The following is a 6000-nucleotide window of genomic DNA, read 5'->3' as shown; positions in this document are numbered from 1 at the left end:
ATCTTTTGCTGGTTTCTGAAACTCTTCCAATCCTCAGGCTTACTATTATTCTTCGCAACATTCTAAGCTTTCTCTTTCAATCTAATGCTATCCTTAACTTCTTTAGTTAGTCACGGATGGATCACTTTTCCGGTGGAGTTTTTGTTTCTCAATGGAATGGGCCAGAAATTGGTGAACGGGGCTTGCCGCGCGTGCAAGCCCCGTATATGCACTTACCCCGCGCTACTGCCGATCAGCTCCAGGGACGCCTGGACTTGGTGTTTGAAAAAGAAGAATCCCGGGCAGCGTATGACGTCACGCCGCCCAGGAGTGCAGCCAGCGCGAAGCCAGGAGCGTGCAGTGCAAGTGAGACACGCCCCTTGAGGTCTCAGTTTCACTGGACACGCCCCCAATGTTTCTGTCAAGCTGCTAAGCATTTTTACATGCAAAGCAGCAGTTTAAATAGGTTTTTGGAAGTTTCTTGAAGATTTTGGTAACTTTTATAAACTTTTTTAAATGTTTACATTATTTTGAGTAATCTGAAGTAGTTTTAAACAGAATTAAAGCAATTTAAAGACTTTTAAAAGCCCTAAAAGAATTTTTTTAATTCCATTTATTTATTTAGCAATGTCGTCGTCATACGTGTCTTCACATTGTTCCCTTTGGGGAACTGTATGAAGTGGTGGAAGGATTTATGGCCATGATTAACGCTCATTCCGTGACCGTAACCATCTTTGAACCAGCCATTAGGGCGGTTAGTCCTATGGCGGGAGGGTTTTACGGGCTCCCACAAGCTATACAAGGAGGGGGGGCCACCCACACCCACGGACGCAAATATCCCACTGGATGTCAACCTAGAATTTAGAGCCGGAGCTCCGACTCCACTTGCCGGGACTGTCTGGAGCGGGGTTCGAAACCCTACCCTGATCTGGCCCAGCGGCGGGGATCCTACCGCTATGACAAAGGCTCAATCCGATTAGCAACGTGAAATGGCAGCATAGGGCTCCAGTCACGGGGAGGGAAAAGGCGCAGGAAACGTATGGGTGTCACCTTTTGTGCGGAGTGGGCCTTTTGCGTAGCAGTAAGCAACCCCGCCGTTGGGCCAGAAGGAGTAGGGTTTTGAACCCCACTCCAGACAGTGGAGTCGGAGCTCCAACTTTAAATTCTGGGTGGACATCCAGCGGGATACTTGCGTCCGTGGGTGTTGGTGGCCACCCCCCCTCAGATGGGTTGTGGGAGCCCGTAAAACCCTCCCGCCATAGGACTAACCACCCTAATGGCTGGTTCAAAGATGGTTACGGTCACGGAATGAGCGTTAATCACGGCCATAAATCCTTCCACCACTTCATACAGTTCCCCAAAGGGAACAGTGTGAGGATACGTACGATGATGACCTCTTGCGCAATGCACCTCCTTGGGCCCTCAGTCGCAGATGTGAGGGGGCAAGTCATGCAATTGTTAAATTTTTCATTTTATTGACATGTAAAATGTTGGCCCAGTAATTCCCTTCCAAATGCGCGAGTACGGTTGGGGTACTTACGCATCTGGCTGGATGAAAAGCCGGTTTTCAGCATGCGCAGTGCATGTGGGGAAAACCGGCATTTCCTGTCCTCTGAACGAAGGGGTTCAGAGGCAGAACGCGTGCGACTGCACAGGCAGCGCGTGCGCAGTATAATTCGCCGCTTTCATTAATGCTTTCAGTGAGGTCAAGTCATTACAACTTACACATGAAAAAAGCATGGGTACAGTTGCTCCAGAGGCTGCGGAGGAAGATATTTATTATCGTGGAGCTTCTGAAAGTATGTATGTCTGTATATATTCCTTTGCGTGTTATGTATATATTCCTTTACTTATGTGTATGAATGTATTATTTAATTATGACTTTCAGAGAAAGTAACTTATTGGAAAATCATAATTAAAAACATACATTCATACACATTAGTAAAGGAATATAAAAGATACATACATATACGTAAAGGAATATATGTGGACATACATACATAACTCATTCTCACATTCCATTCACACAGCCACAATTGCTCCTTCTACCTACCGTTCTGAAAACCCTTTAAAAAAAAAAAAAAATTTTAACTTTAAAACTTACTTAAAATTTCTTAAAATAACTTCCCTCCCTTTCCCAAACAAAAATATTGCATTTCAGAAGCTCCACGATAAAATATATCTTCCTCCGCAGCCAATGAACAACTTTACACTTGCTTTTTTCAAGTGTAACTTCTAAGGACTTACCCTCACTGAATCCATCATTGAAATCCACAAAGTTCACTGCGCAAGCGCTGCCTGTGCAGTCGCACGCGCTGTGAATAGACCTCGGGTCTGGAAATGCCGGTGTTCCCCGCATGCGCTGTTCCTGCTGAACGCCGGCATTTCCACCGGCCAAATGCGTGAGTACCCCGACCGTACTCACGCTCCTGGCCGCGAATTTCTGGCCCAATGTATTTTTGATGAGAATTATGAAATATTTCTTTAAATGCTAGCCACTGCTTATCTACCGCCATACCTTTTAATCTATTTTTCCAATCTACCTTAACCAACTCGCCCCTGATACCTATGTAATTGGCTTTATTTAAGTTTAAGACTATATTTTCAGACTTAGGAAAGTCACTCTCAAATTTAATGTGAAAATCTATCATATTATGATCACTCTGCCCCGAGGATCTTTTACTATGAGATTGCTAATTAACCCTGTCTCATTACACAATACGAGATCTAAAATAGCCTGTTCCTGGTTGGTTCCATGACTTATTGTTCTAGGAAACTGTCCTGAATGCATTCCATGAACTCGTCCTCCAGACTACCTTTGCCAATTTGATTTGTCCAGTCTATATGAAGATTAAAGTCCCCCACGGCTATTGCATTACCTTTGTTACAAGCTCCTACTATTTCTTGATTAATATTCTATCCAACAGTATAGCGACTGTTTGGTGGCCTATATACTACTCCCCCCCCTTGTTTTCTGCCCCTTGTTATTCCTTATCTTCACCCATACTGATTCTACTTCCTGATCTTCCGAGCCGAGATCCTTTCGCTCTACTGTCCTTATGTCATCCTTTATTATCAGGGCTAACCACCCCCCCCCCCATCTTTTTCCATTCTGCCTGTCTTTTTGAAACGTCAAGTACCCTGGAATATTTCATTCCCAACCTTGGTCACCTTGCAACCACATTCCTGTAATGGCTGTTAGATCAAACCCATTTATCCCTATTTGTGCCACTAGTTCATCTGTTTTGTTATGAATGCTTCGTGCATTCAGATAAAGAGCCTTTAATTTAAATTTTTTACCATTATTCCCTGCTTTGACCTTATTCTCTTCTGCACTGCTACCGTTAAACGCTCTGTCCCTGCCTGTCACACTCTGATTATTTTACCCAAATCGCTACACTGCTCTATTGCCTTGACCTTTCTCTTTAGATTTTTAAATTTCCCTTCAGCTGACCCCGCACCCCCTTTTTCAGTTTAAAGTCCTATCTACAGCCCTAGTTATTTGATTCGCCAGGACATTGGTCCCAGCCCGGATTAAGTGGAGCCCGTCCCGACGGAACAGCTCCCTCTTTCCCCAGTACTGGTGCCAGTGTCCCATGAATTGAAACCCCTTCTTCCCACACCACTCTTTGAGCCACGCATTTAACTGATCTGATCTGCTTGACCCTATGCCAATTTGCGCGTGGCTCAGGTAGTAATCCAGTGATTATTACCTTGAGGTTCTGCTTATTAATTTAGACCCTAGCTCCTCAAACTCCCTCAGCAGAACCTCATTCTTAGTTCTACCTCTGTCATTGGTTCCTATATGGACCACGGCAACTGGATCCTCCCCCTCCCACTCCGAGTTCTTTTCCAGCTGTGAGGAGATATCTTTAACCCTGGCACCGGGCAGCCAACACAGCCTTCGGGACACTCTTACACGGCTGCAGAGAACAGTATCTATCCCCCCCGACTATAATGTCCCCTACCACTACCACTACCACATCCCTCCCATCTTCCCCCACTTGGATGGCCCCCTGTACCACAGTGCCATGGTCAGTTTGCCCATCCTCCCTGCAGTCCTTTTCCTCATCCCCACAGGTCATGGGCTGTGGCTCCTCTATCACTACATCCTGGGTCCCCACACCTGCCTGACTCGCAGTCACATCCTCCTGTCTCTGACCACTGATGAACTCTAAAGTACTACTTAACCTAAAGACCTCCTGGAACAAAGAGTCCAGGTAACTCTCCCCCTCCCTGATGCATTGCAATGTCTGCAGCTCGGACTCCAGCTCAACAACTCTGAGCCGAAGTCCCTCGAGTTGCAGACACTTACTGCAGATGTGGTTGTTCGGGATCGCGATGCTCTCCACAGACTCCCACACCACCCGGTGCGGAGGGGAGCGGGCAGGTCGGAGGACCTCCTCGTGGGCCTGCTCCTGGGCCTGGCCAAGAAAGCCATTAATTGGTCCAGGCAGCGGGCGGCCGAGGGGGTCGTCCGGCCGGATTGCCTCCCTCTCTTCCGCGGCCATGTTCGCGGCCGGGTGGCCCTGGAGATGGAGCACGCGGTGTCCGCCGGCGAGCTCGAGCTCTTTCGTGACCGGTGGGCGCCGCAGGGTCTGGAGTGCGTGATCGATTTAAGGGGCCAAATTTTAATTTGATTTATCGGGTTTATTTAAAGGGTTTATTTGTTTAAGGGTCTTTTTTTGGGTTTAAAAAGAGGACAGACTCCCACACGCTGCAGTTACGACACACCACCTGCCCTGTATCTCTAACCTTGTTTTATTTATTAATTAATTCGTTAAAGCTTTTATTCAATCGATATTTTAGGTTTATTGTTTGATTATTTTATCTAGTTTAAGTTATTAATTTAATAAGTACTAGCAAGTTACAGTTTCTCAGCTCTTAATTTAATTCCCTTCCCTAACTTAGAGAGCAAAAAAAAGCTGTAATACTCACCAACCAATCACTGACCTGCTCTCCTGTGACGTCACTCTTTGATTTTTTTATTGTTGTTTTTGAATCGGAGCCTCGCGCTGTCACTGCTTTAATTCAGCTCCACTCTCGGGCCGCTCTTTATCCTCTCGCCGCTGTCACTGCTTTAATTCAGCTCCGCTCTCGGGCCGCTCTTTATCCTCTCGCCGCTGTCACTGCTTTAATTCAGCTCCGCTCTCGGGCCGCTCTTTATCCTCTCGCCGCTGTCACTGCTTTAATTCAGCTCCGCTCTCGGGCCGCTCTTTATCCTCTCGCCGCTGTTTTAATTCAGCTCCACTCTCGGGCCGCTCTTTATCCTCTCGCCGAACCCGCTGCTTTAATTCAGCTCCACTCTCGGGCCGCTCTTTATCCTCGCGCTGTCACTGCTTTAATTCAGCTCCACTCTCGGGCCGCTCTTTATCCTCTCGCCGCTGTCACTGTTTTAATTCAGCTCCACTCTCGGGCCGCTCTTTATCCTCTCGCCGCTGTCACTGCTTTAATTCAGCTCCACTCTCGGGCCGCTCTTTATCCTCTCACCGCTGTCACTGCAGGGAGCCCGAAAATGTTTCTCCGTCAGGTGAGCTGCCTGCGGAGGTAAGACCAGCGCCAGCAGCACACCCTAATTCAGATGAGGCTCAAAAATCCAATTTCTATTGATCCTCCGGCCTCATGGTTCGGGCGTGTACTGCCTGCCGACACAATCTAATTGCTAGCCCTAATGGAAGGACATTGAAGTGAGCGGAGGGACAAAGACATGGGGGGGTGGGAGGGGGTTAAGTATATAATTTCCTGAAAGTATGAGTACAAGAGGACAAAAATCTAAAAAATTGGGGAGTCAGTGACTAAAGATCGTCGATTTTAACTGGTCACTGAGAGTGAGGATATAGCTTAGGGTAAATATGTGCACACAGCGTTGCTGGAGTGTGGAGTGCTTTGCCATAGAGAGTATTTGAGGCAGAGACCTTTGCATCTTTTAAGGGAAGATCAGATAAATATTTGCGCACCTGTAAATCATAACCTGCCTTTTCTCCTTACAAATGTTGGCTGCCCAGCTGTGTATTTCCAGCA

This window comes from Somniosus microcephalus, chromosome 25, assembly GCF_052327205.1.
Source record: "Somniosus microcephalus isolate GS21.2 chromosome 25, FLI_Smic_1.0, whole genome shotgun sequence".
NCBI classification, from domain to species: domain Eukaryota; kingdom Metazoa; phylum Chordata; class Chondrichthyes; order Squaliformes; family Somniosidae; genus Somniosus; species Somniosus microcephalus.
Note: the sequence above shows the minus strand (reverse complement) of the source record.